This window comes from Capra hircus, chromosome 27 (assembly GCF_001704415.2).
Source record: "Capra hircus breed San Clemente chromosome 27, ASM170441v1, whole genome shotgun sequence".
Classification (NCBI taxonomy): domain Eukaryota; kingdom Metazoa; phylum Chordata; class Mammalia; order Artiodactyla; family Bovidae; genus Capra; species Capra hircus.
The window spans coordinates 22,100,202-22,116,914 of record NC_030834.1 but is presented as its reverse complement, the minus strand read 5'-3'; the positions used below and the strand labels follow the sequence as shown (position 1 = coordinate 22,116,914).

At 38.0% G+C, this 16,713-nt stretch overlaps 1 protein-coding gene across 2 annotated transcripts in view; it reads left to right on the top strand.

Moving 5' to 3' along the window:
* DLC1 (DLC1 Rho GTPase activating protein) overlaps positions 3,523 to 16,713 on the top strand; it is a 433,712-nt gene continuing 420,521 nt past the window's right edge. The window contains exon 1 of one of the 2 annotated variants that reach the window (XM_005698779.3): positions 3,523 to 3,838. The gene's annotated coding sequence lies outside the window, so the exon portion shown is untranslated. Of the gene's footprint in view, positions 3,839 to 3,898; positions 4,071 to 16,713 lie in introns of those variants that run through there. The other variant, XM_018041886.1, reaches the window with a different exon arrangement.

Here is a 16,713-nt window from a genome sequence, read left to right as displayed (position 1 = left end):
AGGGGATGACAGAGGATGAGATGGCTGGATGGCATCACTGACTCGATGGACATGAGTCTGAGTGAACTCCGGGAGTTGGTGATGGACAGGGAGGCCTGGAGTGCTAAGATTCATGGGGTCGCAAAGAATCGGACACGACTAAGCGACTGAACTGACTGAACTGACATGGGAAAAAGGACAAGGAAGCCTGGCATGCTGCAGTTCATGGGGTTACAAAGAGTCGGACACAACTTTGTGACTGAACAACAATAACAGCATGGAAAATAAGCTAATCTTCACAATAGCTTATAATCCTCATTCTATAATTCCCTTTTCTTTTAAAAAAAAGTACCTAATTGCTCCACCAATAAAATTATTCCAAATGTATACATTTAACTGAGCTCAATAGATAAAAGTCCTCAGGAAAACAATCATAGAATAGAGATACAAACATGAAAAAGGCAATTACTTGAATGGTAAAAATAATTCTAGATAACAATGACTGCCCCACCAGCCATGAAGTCTAATGACTTGACATGTTGACATGGACTACTATCTCTAATTTTGAAAAACCCTTAGATTCAGAGACTAAAACCAAGGTTTATGCAGGCTAAGTAATTCGAATAGGGTCATCACGATTGTTAGTTTTGGAGCCAGAGTCCTTTCCTGATACTTTGCTTTCAACTTTTTAACTGCCCCTCTACCATATTTTATTAGCTGAATAATATGCAAACATTTAAAGGAGTTTTGTATTGAGATTTACAAGTGGATAGGAGAAGAGGACAAATATCTTGGACCCCTTCTATGTGCCTGACACTATGTTAAATATTTAGGAAACGATCTCATTAGTTATCTTTATCCTCATATTTGGTAAAGCATTTATGAGAATATAAGTTCTGGGATTTGTTTGGAGTCAGGCAACTGAAGGATGAAAAATAAATAAGAGTGATTAAAGATTTGGGAAGTAATCCTTCTAAATAATAGAGTAAATCATGAAGTCTTATTTGTTCAGGGAAGAGAACGTTAAGGAGAAAATTACTAATAAGAGTATCTGGATATCTAAAAAACCATTTATAAATCTATGTGAACAGGGTTTTGTTGTTTCCTCAGGCCAATATAAACAGAAACAAAGCTAAATTATACAAGAGAGGGATTATAGTACTCAGGAGGAGAATCTAGTCAAGAAGAATTAGCGGAGTGAGAATGTTTATTGAGTGCCCTCTGTTACCAGAGGGAGAGCTACAGGCAGATAGGTATAGAGATATACAAGTTATTTTAGGAAAGAACTTACATCAATTCTCATTCCATTCTGCTCCAGTGTTTCTGAAGGGAAAGAGATAAATTTATAAATATATCTGTATATAAATTTAATCCTATTTTCCAATCTGGGAGTTATGTGGAATTGTCCCTATTTATAAAGAGGAATCTGAAACTCAGAGAGTTTAAGAAGTCTTCCTAGTTTCACACAGCAATTAAGAGAGAGCCAAGAGAGACAGTTGAACTCAGGGTGTTACAGTTAGAAAATTTGGGTTCCAAAGTAGACTTGGCTACTGTCCATCATTTGCTTGTGAGAAAATTACTCTCATAAATTTCTAATACTTCATCTGTAAGATAACAATAAGAATACACACAATGATAGTTGGGAAGATTAAATAGTTTCAGTGGAAGTATTTTGAATATGAACGTAAATGACCCTTTAAAGAATTTATGAAGTTGTGGACTTCCTTCTTGTGGCTGAAGGTTAACTTCAAGGAATCTAAATCCTCATTTTTTAATCAGTAATGTTTTGAGATAAACTCCTAAAAATTGCTTCTCCCTCCAGGTTATTTGAATGCTCCTCATCTGAAAATTATGTATAAAGTGTTATCCCTCCCACTTACCGTTCTAACCAAATTTAACATACATACCAAATGGTAAGCATTGGGTTTGATATTTCTGATAGTCCGTGCTTTGCACTAATTTTGAGAGATTTTAGCTACCCAATAAGAAAAGAAATAATGGCTATAACATAATACTCTCTGACTTCTCATCTATTCAGTAGTATCAGAAAGTACTCAAAACATTATGCTATCTAGGTGTCTGTTAGTCTTGATAAAAATTAGAGAATAAATGTGAATAATGAAAACTGCTTACAGTTTCAGAGATGTACCACATAGATTGAGGGCTAATAGGTTTAATATTTCTTGTATCCCTTTTTATGTTCCTCTTTCATCATATATAAATTGGGATTGTTCCTCTCACTATTGGAACTCTCTGGGTAGTTGCAAGCCCCATGTAGACCCAATGATCAGGTTAATCTGATCACTAATCCCTGAAAGAAATACCTATGTCATAAACAGCAAGAGAATCCATTGATTGTAAATAAAGTAGAAGGGAGGCATTACTGAACAGTTTCAAACGAGCAAGACAATTAAACTCAGAGATGCCGTTTCCTGTTTCTCTGGTATAAACAACCAGCCTGCTGCACCGGCCTCTGCACAACCTGGATGTCCCAAGGCCACATCACTCTTTCCTTCCACTTTCCCCAAAGAGAATTCTGGGTCATAAAGGAAGAATTGGTGTAACTTCTTTCCTGAAACGACTTGCGCTTCCTCTGCCTTGATATTTGTGTCATCTTATTATAAGAGGAGCGAACATTTATTATTAATTGATGCACTAATTAAAGCCATACTTGCAGTTTCCATTAGCTTATTCCCTACATTCTCCAGAGTTGGCTGTCTGGTTTTAATCAAAACCAAATGGTAGTCCAAGTTCCCAGCCTAGAGCAGCTAGGAGGAAGTCATCCAGTGGAGGCATAAGAAAGCAGAAAAGATAAACAGACGATAGTTCACAACATTTGTGTCGGAGGAAGGATACAGATACTGTGAGCTGCTTGAGAGATGTGAGTCCCAGACTGTGTTCTGCGGGATGGAAGCAGTTGCAAGTGGTTAATGTCAGCAAGACTGTAATAGGATCAAGATGGAGTCTGTCTTCTGCTTTTCCAGCACTAGATGTGTGTGACTGGAGGATTCTGGCCAGAAGCAAGGCTGCCTGGGCCCTGACACAAACTATTTTATTTCCGGGAAGGATTCTTGGGATCAGAGATCTTGAAGAAAACGTTCTGTTTGCTGGATTCCTAGGATCTCACTTAACAGATCTCAGGTACGGTGTGAAATCTGGCTGCAGCATTTTAAATGAAGGAGCGGTCAAAAGGTTTTCAAATTTAGAAGAATTACGGTATTAAAACTCTAACTGCATCTTGCTCCCTTAAAACATCTTTTGAAAGTCCTGCAAAGGTATTTTGATTACGTTGTGTGTATACACTGAATACAGTGGAAAAGTTGTAGAGGAAGGAAAGAACTGTGTTTTCTATCTTTTTTTTTTCCCCCCATAAGCAGTGTGGGATAGAAAAAGGCTTTACGGCTTTATAACTCTCCAGCTAATCACCTCAAGGGTTTTGACAAACTCACTTCAGTTCTGCGTAAAATCAGAACTCCTAAATCGCCGGCCTCAGGGCTCCCCCCTCCCCTCCTCCCGGCTCAGTCTTTCTCACACGCACACCACTCAGAGGCAGGAAATGCTTCGCAGGCAATCTGGGCCTGGTTGTGGAGGCCCCTTTTGCAAAACATCAGTCTGAATTTACTAGACAGAAGTCACTAGGAACGCCTTGACAGACTCCGGCTTCGGCTAAGGCTCCCTCCAGCTGCGGAGGCTGTTTTTGTTAGAATCACACACTGCGCAGAACCGCTTAGAATAGAGCCATGATCTCAACCACGAAATGTGAACTTATATTTTGGAGAAAGTAACGGAGACGGACTCCTCTCCTAGGCTGAGTGTTGAAGCATGTCATGCCTCGGCGTTTCAGCTCCTCCTCGTCGAGGTAAGACGCTGTGGACTATCTATCTCTCCGCTTTGAGGCAATCTACAGAGAGATTGAGAGACATGTTAGCATCTTGCACGGAATGAGTGGTGATTTCCTGGGTCTTAGAGCTGAGCCACGAAATCAGAAGTGGAAAAGGTTTAGTAAGAAGAAAACTGTGGGTCAAACTGTTTTAGCAGACTGTCAATTCGGAAATAGGCTCCAGAGAGACTTCACTCTTTTTCTCCGTAAAGTAAGATCTTATTTTCAAGTCTTTTTCATCCTTAACTTATTTATCACTAGAGCCAGAAGACCAGTTTCCTTATTATATGACTTTTGTGAAACAAATACATTATTGTCACACATTAAGTGTGAGGTGTAAATGATTTTTTTTCTTTCCCTGTCTTTTGCCAACAGAAGAGTAGTTCCTACTAGAATGACTTTATTTCTTAATAATGCATCTTTCAAAGAAAAGTTTGTGTCTCGTTTAAAATATGAAGATTGGATTCTTCAGTATGTCCCCACCCAGTTTCAACTACAGGTCAAACTGCTAATGTACAGCTTGCTAATAAATGGTTTATTTATTTACTTTTTCAAAAAAGTAAACACATGAAAGTTTACAACTTATTTCTTTCCTAAATAGAATTTACTCTGATTTTTAAAAATTTAAATATCAGAATTAGATTTAAGATATATATTAACTTTGATGAATTAACTATTCACTGCTCAAATTCTGTGTAAATATTTTTGAATAATTAAAGTAAATCTCAATGACAATGACATTCCTTATTACCATTTTAAGGTTGTTGGAAATCACTAAAATCATATGAAAAGCTCATCTGTGTCCATAATTCATGTAATCATAAAATTACATTTCCACTGGACTGTAGTGTTTTTAAGTTATGTTTACATGTGCAGTGTATAAGGAAAGAAATATAGTAATGACTGAAATAGCAGAGAGTTTTAATAGATAGCATAGTGTTATATTTATACTTCTGAATATTTAGAATGAAAACCATTATTTTATAGAAGTAATATGGAAAGATATGTGAAAGAAACAAATAGCCATGCATATTTCCAAATTTATTAGATGAACACAAAATATCCTAAATGAAATATGAAAGCTGTTTGACAGTTGGATCATATGAAGTAAAAGTTTTCGTCATAAACTTTGACATGGTATAAGGTGACCATTTGCTGTATTAGCTAATCATGCTTAAATTTTATGCTAGAATAACTTGTGTTGACAAATTCTAACTATTCACCAACAATTTAAGTTGTGTTAAGACTTAAAAGTGATAAAAAGAATCTGTTTAATATGTTGAAATAAAATATTAACTTTTCTAAATTATAATTTAATAAATTTCCTCAATAGAATTTTAAGGAAGGAAAAAAATATGAGAGGTCACCTCTTCTAACACTGTCTTAAAGGTGCCAATAAAGAAGCTGAAGTATGGCATTCAAAAATGACCTGTCCAAGGTCACACTGCTAGTTGAAGAGATGACATTGGAACCACCGTACCCTGTGTCATAATTCAGATAACTTTATATCACATCATCTTGCTCCCAAATAATAATTATGCATAATAGGGTATGAACATATCCATATCTGGTAGAAGGCTACCTTTAAACGGAAAACTTTTTCTTTAAAAAAAAAAAAAGGCTTACAGCTGCCACTAGTATTACAGCATGGGGGAAAAAGAAAATTCATGGTTTTAAAAAAGAACCAAGTTTACCAAGTAATGAAATTCCCTCAAATGTGTAAGTGTTCTTCTACCTTCAACAAACACTTTAAAGGAGTAACTTGTTTGTGACCGTTTGTTACATTTCATATTTATGCCCAGGAAATCAATCCATATGCTAATAATTATATTAATTTTAAACTGATGTTTCTTAAAAACATAGAGTTAAAAAGGAGGTTGTCTGATTCATATCTTTGTATCTAAATGGTATCATTATAACCCAACCCAACCAGTGACGTTCAGGAAAGATTTTACTGCCCCGCATTGGAATCAGTTTAAGAATCTTACATACCCAGACATGTTTTTATTTAAATAACCTAAATCTTCATTGCTGTAGCCTGTTTCCAGTTCTATGCATTTTTACCTCAGTGGAAATGTGAAAAGGCTAAATGGACATGTGAAAATATGTGTACATTTTGAGGCCAGATAAACCCACTTCTTTTCATCATGCCTTCAACAGCTTATTTTTAGTCCTTTAATTGGTTCATATATCTACTCTGAGCCTTCTACAAAGTCCTTTAGTTGTAGAATGCAAAATTTGTTATGGTATATAAATAAATGGCTGACCAGTGCAGTGTTAAATGGAGGAGTTGGCCGTTTCATCTGTACCATTCTTCATATATGACAGTATATGTTGCTATTCATGCTGAAACACTGCACTTTTCATGGCAAGAGCCTTTCTAATAAAACTAATATGTTTCATTTCTAGTACATCCCATGTTGTTAGAGAAAATGTGAGTCATGACCTTTTTTTCCCCATTTTTATGAACCAGATTGGATTTCCTGATGTTATTACCACTTAAAAGATAAGCTGTTCAACACTTCCAATGTCTCCACACTCTACATGATTGGAATGAGGAATAAACACTATAAAGCAATAGCCCATATAACTGATTGCATGATTAACTAAAGGACTTAGTAAAAGAGAGTAGTACATCATTTTATTTATTTTTTCTTGAGTACATTATAGTAAAAAAGAGAATTTTTCTGCCCTTATCCAAGTATGCCCATACCATACATGCATGCCAAGTCCCTTCAGTCATGTGCGACTCTTTGCAACCCTGTGGACTGTAGCCCTCCAGGCTCCTCTGTCCATGGGATTCTCCAGGCAAGATACTGGAGTCGGGGGCTGTGCCCTCCTCTGGTGGCTCTTCCTGACCCACGGGTCGAGCCCGCATCTCTCATGTCTCCTGCACTGGGAGGCAGGCTCTTTACGGCTCGCGCCACCTGGGAAGCCCCTACCCATACCTACACCTGCAGCAAGCACTTTGTTTTTGCCTAGTCAGCAAGTTGGGTCCGACCCTTGGGGACCATGGGGTAGACTTACTGAGTCTACCTGAAGCCTTTCAGGTTTCTCTGTCCATGGGATTCTCCAGGCAAGAATGCTGGAGAGTGTTGCCATGCTCTTCTCCAGGGGATCTTCCTGACTCAGGGACTGAACCTGCAACTCCTGCATTGGCAGGTGAGTTCTTAACCGCTGAGCCACCAGGAAGGCCCGCAAATGCTTTAGGCATGGTTTAATCTTACTTACAGAGAAAGAGTCCTATAGGATCGAAACGACTCTAAACTGGGACATTCAAAATGTCTTTTGGGTTTTGTTTTCTTTTTATTGTGCTAAGTCTTAGTTGTGCATGCTGTATCTTTAGTTGCAGCATGCGAGCTCTTAGTTGAGGCTTGTGGGATCTAGTTCTATGACCAGGTATTGAACCCAGGCCCCCATGCATTGGGAGTGCAGAGTCAGCCACTGGACCATCCTTTCATTGATTTTCTTTTTAGAGAATGAATGAATTGGCATCAATATCATCTTACAATGAGAATTCTCTCTGTAGATATCATTATAGGACAGCAGAGTTCCAAATGAGTGATGATTTAGCTTTGGATCAGTTATTATTTGAATAAATGTTAAGAATTTTACATCAGGATTTAAAGAGAATGAGGGGAAATTCCTCCAGATTTTAAGAAAATAGCATAAATATTGAACCTTCTTCTTCCAAGTGAATGATAAGGCCCTTATTTGTGCAATTTAAGTCAAACAGGTAAATAGAGAAGCCCAAATTCAGATTGTCTTTGGTGTGGATACAGAAATAGAGCATGTATTTCTGCCGTTCTCATTTGGCACTAAACTGCGGGTCAGCTCATAGAGTTTTGAGAAATAGATGAGCTTAGTTTTTGAGGAAGTTATTCAGAAGCAAGGTGAAGGTGGACCTTGAGACCTAGTTTAAAAGAGATTATTTATTTTGATTCAATGTATTATAAAGTATAATAAGTAAACTTGAAAATATTAAACAGGAATTCCTGTGTTTAAAAAAAAAAGGCAGTGTAAACAGCATGTATGTGAACTTGTTCATGAAAGAAGATAGAGGATTGAAAAAAGCAGTTGTACCTGCTTGTATGTATGAAAGTGAAGTGAAAGTCACTCAGTCATGTCCGACTCTTTGCAACCCCATGGACTATATAGTCTGTGGAATTCTCCAGGCCAGAATACCAGAGTGGGTAGCCTTTTTCTTCTCCCGGGGATCCTCCCAACCCAGGGATGGAACCCAGGTCTCCCACATCGCAGGTGGATTCTTTACCAGCTGAGCCACAAGGGAAGACCTCTATGTATGAAAAAGTTGTCTTATTAGACTGAAATAACAGAATGGCTTAGCAATACAGTTCAGATAATCCAGAGGGAATCAGGCCATTAGTAAATGAGATAGAAAGAAAGTAGGAAGAGCAGAAAGCAAGATCAGAAATTCAGTAAGTGTTGCTTTTTATTCCCAGCAATTGGCAAAATATCTAATGTGTCAGGTACTGTCAATACCTGTTTTTTTAGTAAATGTTTGTGGAGTAAATAGGAGGGAAAGAAGAAAGAAAGGAAAGGAAAACCAGTGTTGAAGAGTGGGTGTTGTGAGACTTTTTTTTTTAAGTTTTCCAGACATCCTGTAATGACTGAATAATAATTTTTAAAGAGGAAGGAAAATAAGAGGTTGGCAAGAGTCATCAGAGCCTGAGGCCAGAGGTTAACAACACTCTCATAAGATGACATTACAAGTTCATTAAGAACCAGAGGGAAGCGTGAGCATCCAAAAATAGTTCAAAGTTAAAAGTTACATGAGGCCAGTTGAGAGCAGAGCACTGGTGAATTTTCCACAATTTAAATGGGGTGGTGTACTGGAAAGCTCATGGGAAGAGACAGAAAATGGCTCAGTCTTGCATCTTTGCCATTTGAAATCTGCTCTGTGGTTTCAAGCATGCCCCGTATCTGCTTTGAGCTTCTGCTTTTTATTGGTAAAATCTGGAAGATACTGTAAATATTTATATCACTGGGTATAAGCATCAGATGAGACTTCGTATGTACCAATTGGGTCACATACAGTATAACAAACAAATTTCTGTGTTTTGTTTTTTTTTTTTAAAAAAAAGCAGAGGTCAAATGAATCAAGAAAGAAAGAATCATGGCATTTCACTCTGTGGTCAAATAATTCATCTGTATTGAAATAACATGGGCAAACAAGGGATAGTTCCAGTTCCTCCTCAGTTATGGATTCTGCAGCTGAGATCTGTCAAAATAAAAGAATTATTGCTGTCACCATCTTCCTCATGATCGTCATCTCCTAGTATCTAGTGAATTACTGCACTGTGCCATGGATTAAGTGCTTTACATGTATTATCAGCTCATCATTATTATGATAGCCCAATATTATCATTTCTCTCAATGATTTTCATTATTCCTATTCTAGAAGTTAGAAAACTGGCGAAGACAGAACCTAAGTAATGAATGCATACCACCAGAAAAAGAAAAAGATTCTTTAACAGACATCTTGCCCTCACAAAAAAAATAGAGATAATAAACACTAGCCACCAATAGGTGTTGGACATTGACCTATTCCTTAGTCCTGCCAAAACGTCTCTGTATAAAATAGGATAATAACGGTACCCACTACATAGAGTACTTATTGCTTATGAATATTATTACTGAGACAATGTAAGGGCAGCACCAAATGCAGGGCCTGATCCACAGTAAACGCTTAATACGTGGAAGCTTTTTTACTATCACTATTACTGTGATCATCGAAAGTTTCTAATGCACCAACTATTTCTTGGGTATTTGGGACAGTTGGTAGTAAAAACAATCTCAAATATGCATATGCAGATGAAAAAAATAAGCTGAGAATGATAGATATTAAATATAGAAGGATACCCCTGGTGGCTCAGCCGTAAAAGAATCCATCTGCAATGCAGGATACACGGGTTCAATCCCTCAGCTGGAAAGATCACCTGGAGAAGGAAATGGCAACCCACATCCGTATTCTTGCCTGGAAAATCCCATAGACAAAGGAGCCTGGCAGGCTACAGTCCATGGGGTCGCAAAGAGCTGGACACGACTAAACTACCACTACCACAGAGGACAAAAGTTGATATCAGAGGCATCAATCCCTGATAGGATACCAACCTAACAGAAGTAACTAAGTTCTCAAGTGATTTCATGTTCCTGATTTCAGTGAAAGTTGTGCTTATCAAATGGCTGAAATCTCAGGATCATGTTGTCACCAAGCTGTTTGAGCACCTGTTTTGCTATAGCCCTATCTCTTATTTATATTTAGTGATTACTATGTCTACTGTTGGAGTGTTCTTAGAAATGATAGCAAAGCTAGAAATAGAAAGTGACCACTTAAAGCAAAGCCACACATCTCACTATGCTGATGATAAAGCATTATAATTCATGTCTGTTGTAGAATAGAAGTATCTTTTTACAAAAAGGCAGAAAACCACATATCAGTCATATTGCTTTGCCATAAAAAAAGACAATGAAACATTTGATATAAAATTTAATTTTAAGCTGCTTCCTGTTGCATCAAAAATTTCAAGTGAAACAAGTTCAGAGCAAAAGCAATACTTCTCTTTGGTTTTAAGGGAGTTTGAAGAAAAGAAAAGCCAAATAATTAATCATTCATTAATGAATTCATTTGCAGAAATACCTATGTAGTTCTAGATGCTCAAAGGGATTTGCACGAAATGGAACACTTATTGAGAAGACTATGTACATAAAAAAAAAGCATGGAATCCCAAAGGAAATATAGACATCTAGAAATTACTGCATCCATGATACAATATTATCCCCCAAGACTGCGTTAATTCTGGGATCTCCTGGAAACCAATTATCTCCAGAAAACTTTTAGTGATATCAGGCAAATATCATGACATTTTAAAAGATTTAGTCACATTACACGTGGTTATTTAAGAAAATGTTCTGGGAATACAAACTTGGCTGACTTGAGCTATAAAGTGGTGATAAGTCAGACACTGCCAGTATCTGAGCTCCTCCCTGCAAGGGAATTGGAAACTACCAGGGACAGAGGAGCCTGGCGGGCTACAGTCCATGGGGTCGCAGAGAATCGGACTGAGTGACTACACACACACACACACACACACACACACACACACACACGCACGCACACACACAGGGCTACAGTCCATGGGGTCACAGAGAATCAGACTGAGTGACTACACACGCACACACGCACACACACATACAGTGCTACATTATATAGGAGGAAGCTGGAGGTAAAAATAGGACAACTCAGAAATAATAATTTGCAATTTTGTAACAGCTTTCTCTTTTCGGATGAGCTGACTTCTAGTGGATTGACCGTGTTAATTTTCAAATGTACTTGCTTCCTGGAACATACTTGACTCTGAGAGCTAAGAAGGAGAAAAAAATGACCAAGCTCAGTAAAACTAATATATACATGAAAATAGGTAAACATTTAAAAAAATATTTTAATTCGGTACCTATTTCTTCATTCTTTTTCTTAAGATCAAAAATGATGGAAGCTTAGATGTGTCTGCCGGAAAAAAGTGATATACTACTTACTCCATTGACTGACTTCATTTTAGGTGGTTTATGCTACAATTTAAAAGGCTGTTGATAATTTCCAGACAGCCTAAAGACACAGAAGCTTTTTCAGATATAATATTTTAAGCTCCATTAAATAATTTATCAATAAAGAATTTTAATAGGAGTTTGTTTTTTCCACAGACAGCTAATGAGGGATAATGAGTAAATTCCAACATTTGACACAGTATGTAAAAGTAGATGAATAATGACTTTGTGAAGGAATGAGACCCAGATTGCCACAAAAAAGGAAATCTGTGTACGATCATGTAGTGAGAGATTTTTGCATCATGTTATGCAAAAACATTAGGCTTAAGGAGAGGAGGAGGTTTCTCTCTCCTTAAGCCTAATTCTAACCCTGTCTAATTTGGATTAGAGAGCATGAATATTTTAAAGAATTAGTGCTAGTTGTGTTTTATTAAAAGTTGGCTACCATGACTAGACTCATAGAAATGCTTTTTTAAAATATGTGATTTTTTGTGTGTGTGGCTATTTGTTCATCATGCATTTACATACAGGAATTAAGAATAACCATATCTGTCCCGGGCTTTCTCGCTGATCCTAAGCCACCTGCATATGTGACTCCAGTTTTGCATGTTAAAGCATTCCTCTCATGTTATCATTGAGTTGGGGGCATGGAAGGTGCCCAGATGTGCTACAATTTAGTTTGCTAGATGATTTGTTCTTTGACAGCTCCATCAAGAAAATTAATTCCATTTCGACCTCCACCCATGCTCACTGTCAGGAAGATTTACTTTGCCGTTCATGAGCACACATTTGAAGACCTGTGTCTGTTTGACTGTGGTTGATCCTGTTCTGATTGTCTAATTCAACTCAGTAAGTGTTTGGGTGGCATGATGATATGCAAAGTTGACTCCCCGAGCTCAGGCCAAGATCCATTAAGATGTCAAATCATTATAGGATGCTCAGGTTCCCCATCTCTCCATATCACCAACTTGACCCTTAGGTTAGTAACAGCATGGGCCATTGTATTGATAGAAATGTTCTTTTCTTGGTTCTGGAGCATTCTCTATTTTTGCAAGAGTTTATGTTAGGGAATTTAATCTGTGTGTGTGTACATAGTTGCTCAGTCATGTCCAACACTTTGCCACCCCAAAGGACTGTAGTTCGCCAGGCTTCTCTGACCATGGGGTTTCCCAGGCAAGAATACTGGAGTGGGTTGCCATTTCCTACCCCAGGGAATCTTCCAGACCGAGGGACTGAACCCATGTCTCCTGTGTTTTCTGCATTGTAGGTGGATTCTTTACCCACTGAGCCATCAGGGAAGGAGCTTAACTTACCTTTGATTAAAAGGAGATTATTTCCCTTATAATATTCGTTCCTTCTCCCAGTGATTGAATACATACTATGTGGTAACTAGTTCCCACACAGACATACGCACATATGCGCTATAACAGTAGTAGGAGAAAAACATGACCTAGAAATTTAATACAGGATGGGTAATTAAGAAGAAAGACATAAAGGAAAACTAAAAGTAATTCTAGCTAAGCCATCTAGAAGTAGGAAAAGACAGAGAAACCAGCAGTACTATTATGCCTTTATTTTCTCTTCTGTTAATATGCAACATCTGCGTGAAGGTGTCTAAAAACAACCCAGGAGTCAATCATGTGCGTGTGTGTGTGTATTTATATATATGTACGTATATCTACATATGTCATCTGTGCTCTGAAAGGGCAAAACAAGTTAATATATATTTAGGTTTATATTCCCAATGTTTAGCAGACTGTCTGCAGCCCAGGCATGCATGCTCAGTCACTCAGTTGTGTCTGACTCTTTGCGACCCACCAGGCTCCTTTGTCCATGGTATTTCCCAGGCAAAAATACTGGAGTGGGTTGCCATTTCCTACTCCAGGAGATCACCTCAATCCAGGGATCAAACCTGTGTCTCTTGCATCTCCTGCATTCGCAGGCAGGTTCTTTACCACTGAGCCACCTGGGAAGCCTTCTGTAGCCTGTTCAGTCCTAAATAAATACTTGTTGAATAAACGACTACGATCAGGCAGTGTTGCTGTCAGTTCTGAGGTACTGCCCACTTGATTTCAGCCACAAGTACTCCATTTGCCCTGAGCTCTCCGAGGCTATAGTGTCAACAGTAGTGATTCCCATTGGGTTCTTCTTCCCTGAGGACCACTGCCAGGTCAAAATACAAAATGTGTGTTCATTTCAGAAGCAGTTGCAAAAGAGAGCATGATAGCTTGATGTCAGAAATAAGTCAGGGATTCTCAAACTAGAATATCTTCCATTGTTTTTAGTACTATGTTCAACTTTAATTCATTTTATAATACAGACTGTATGCCACAAAATGCTTATGTTAAAGGGAGGTAAGTGAGCCCACGTAATACATTTTAAATCACTCTGTGTCCAAACATCCTATGCCCTAACATCACAAAAAGCAAATGTGGACATTTTACAAATATTTTCCAGAATCATTGCATAATTAGAGGTACATAGGGTTTCTTGTTATATTAATACAGTGGTGTTTGAACACATACATTTAAAAAGGTGAAAAATCCCCATGGAAATTCACTTCATAAAATCAACACCCTAGAATGACTTACACTTTTCCAGATCCCTCATCCAAACCCTGAGCAGCTGAGCTCATTCTGAATGAAACTGCATAATAATGATTATTTTAAAAAATGGTAATAGAAGTTTGCAAAGTAAGTCATCAGTAGTTAGAAATGTAATTTTGAATAAGGCAGCCTGGTGAGAAGGCTCAAAGGGAAACTTAGGTCTTTTGCAAAGACTTCTGAATCTTACAGGACAGATTCGAGTCAATTCAGATGACTTAGAAAATGAGTTTAGGGTGCTCATATGTGATGGACAATAATGTTCTCAGTCACTCCGTCGTGTCCAACTCTGTGACCCCATGGACTGTAGCCTGCCAGGCTCCTCTGTCCATGGAATTGGAATTTTTCAGGCAAGAATATTGGAGTGGGTTGCCATTTTCCTGTTCCAGTGGATCTTCGCAACCCAGCAATAGAACCCGCGTCCCTTTCATCTCCTGCATTGGCAGTCAGAATTCTTTACCCCTGGTGCCCTCTGGGCAGCCCAGACAATAATAATCATATTTTAATTACTACTGTTTCCGGCCTCTAGATCCTGAAGACAGATTTTTAACTATGAATCTTACAAATCAGAATTGAATTAAGAAATGTGAATAAGAAAGCTTGTTGAGATAATTTTTTAAAATAATATATCAGACTACAGGATTTGGAGTGAACATCCACACTATAGTGGTGATGGTCAAAGTGAAAATTAGAAAATGTTATGTCTTTGAGATGAAGACACTATAAATTCCCAGGAATGATATTGGAAATGTCCAAAGGACCTAGCTAAGAAATTAAGACAGAAGGAGTTAATGCTGTATGAATCTGTCTAATTTACAGTCTCTCTTTGCGTCTAGATTGTCTCAGAACTGTTTAACTGTCTTCCTTTGATGTTATAAAAATACTTGCCAAAGTTGAGTGCATTAAGTTAACTAATATTATGGTAAGGACTTAAAGGCAAAACTTTTATGTAATCTGTTCCCCAAGGGGTTAATAAAACTCTTTCACCTTCTTCATCAAAGAAATAAAACCAGAAGTCAGCCTCAACTTAAATGTAAATATGGCTTAGAAATGACACAGTAATACCACTTGGCATTTCTTAAGTTAGCCTGCTCTTTCTACACTGGATAAAAATAAAGAAAAGAAAGCATCTAAAACAGAACCGCCCTATTACAACCCAAATTTGCCCATGAAAGCAGAAATTTTCTGGCCTGCATCTATGCGTTTTTTCCACTTTCCGTAGCCTCCCACACGATAATGACTTATGCATGGAATTCAGGGACTTTATATTTTTCTTTTGAATGCAAAATGAATGCCAACATGGAAAATGTGAACGCTGGCCATTTTCAAAAAGATACACACAGACCTCTAAGGAAACCAAATAGCATCCAGAATGATATTTGGTCAGTCTGGGGTACCAGAATTCTAGCATATTCCTGGTCTTTACAGGATGAGAGTATTTACCTTTCTGGCATGTGCTTTTTCAGAATAGCTTGAAATTTTTGGTGGGCAGTCAGACTCCTTTTCAACAGATTGAAGTGACCCGAAACCAGCACCACGGTTAATCTTGTTTATGACTGAAATCAATAAGCCAGTCGATATTATGTGCTGACCGTTCTTGTGTGGTGTAGAAACTAGAAGTGTCTGCTCCTGAATGAGGTTTTTCTTTTACAATTCAGTCATTAGGTTTCATTATGGGACACATTTGGATTAGTCATTTTTATAAGGTTGCATTTACATTGGTGTAATTTGTTGCCTTTAACTAAGGCTTTGAATAATTCAAGGCAGAGAGGATGGATGGATATCTGGAATGTGTTTATATCCTGACCTTATCTTATGCCTGGTTTTCTTGTTTACTTAAAAATTTTATGGCCAAATTCTAACAGAAATATACAAACTAAACTCCGTGGAAGCCAAACAGAATGAGACTGAAATTCCTAAAGAACTGTTTCAGTTGTCTTACTGTGCTCACATCTTTTTGATTCACCTGAATCCTTACCTGAAGAGTTTAGATTTTATACCTATTAAAGATGTCTGGGGGAAAAGGAGGCTGTAGAATCTCATTCCATGGAGACAATGAAGTTTGTTGCCTCTCTGGGTCTTAGAACTGGTGCCTACTTTGAATCCAGGCTTATCCTGAGATATGTAGCCTTGGGCAAGTCATTTAACTTCTCTGAGCTTTAACAATACTAGCTTGCAAACTGGTCATAGTAGCAAAGGGATGTATGTAAATATATTTAACCTGAAAGTGAGCCAAGTCATGTCCTACTCTTTGCGACCCCATGGACTAGAGCCTACCAGGCTCCTCCGTCCATGGAATTTTCCAGGCAAGAGTACTGGAGTGGGTTGCCATTTCCTTCTCCAAGGGATCTTCCCAACCCAGGGATCGAACTCGGGTCTCCCTCATTGTAGGCAGACACTTTACCATCTGAGCCACCTGGGAAGCCTATTTACCCTAAGGCATTGCAAATGGTGGGTGGTATGCCTTCATATGCATGAACTCTGTGTTAATATGAGCTAAACTGATTACCCCGGAGTTTCTTAGTCACTCCCTGGAGTAACTGTGTCCTGGTGATTTGGGGTCTGTACTAGCTCTTTCACATGCTAATATATCACACGTGTCATCTCTGTAGCTCAGGTTTTGCATGAGCAGTTCCCTGGTGACCTTTAGTGCAATTCAAACCAAACAACCAATAGATTTCTGTA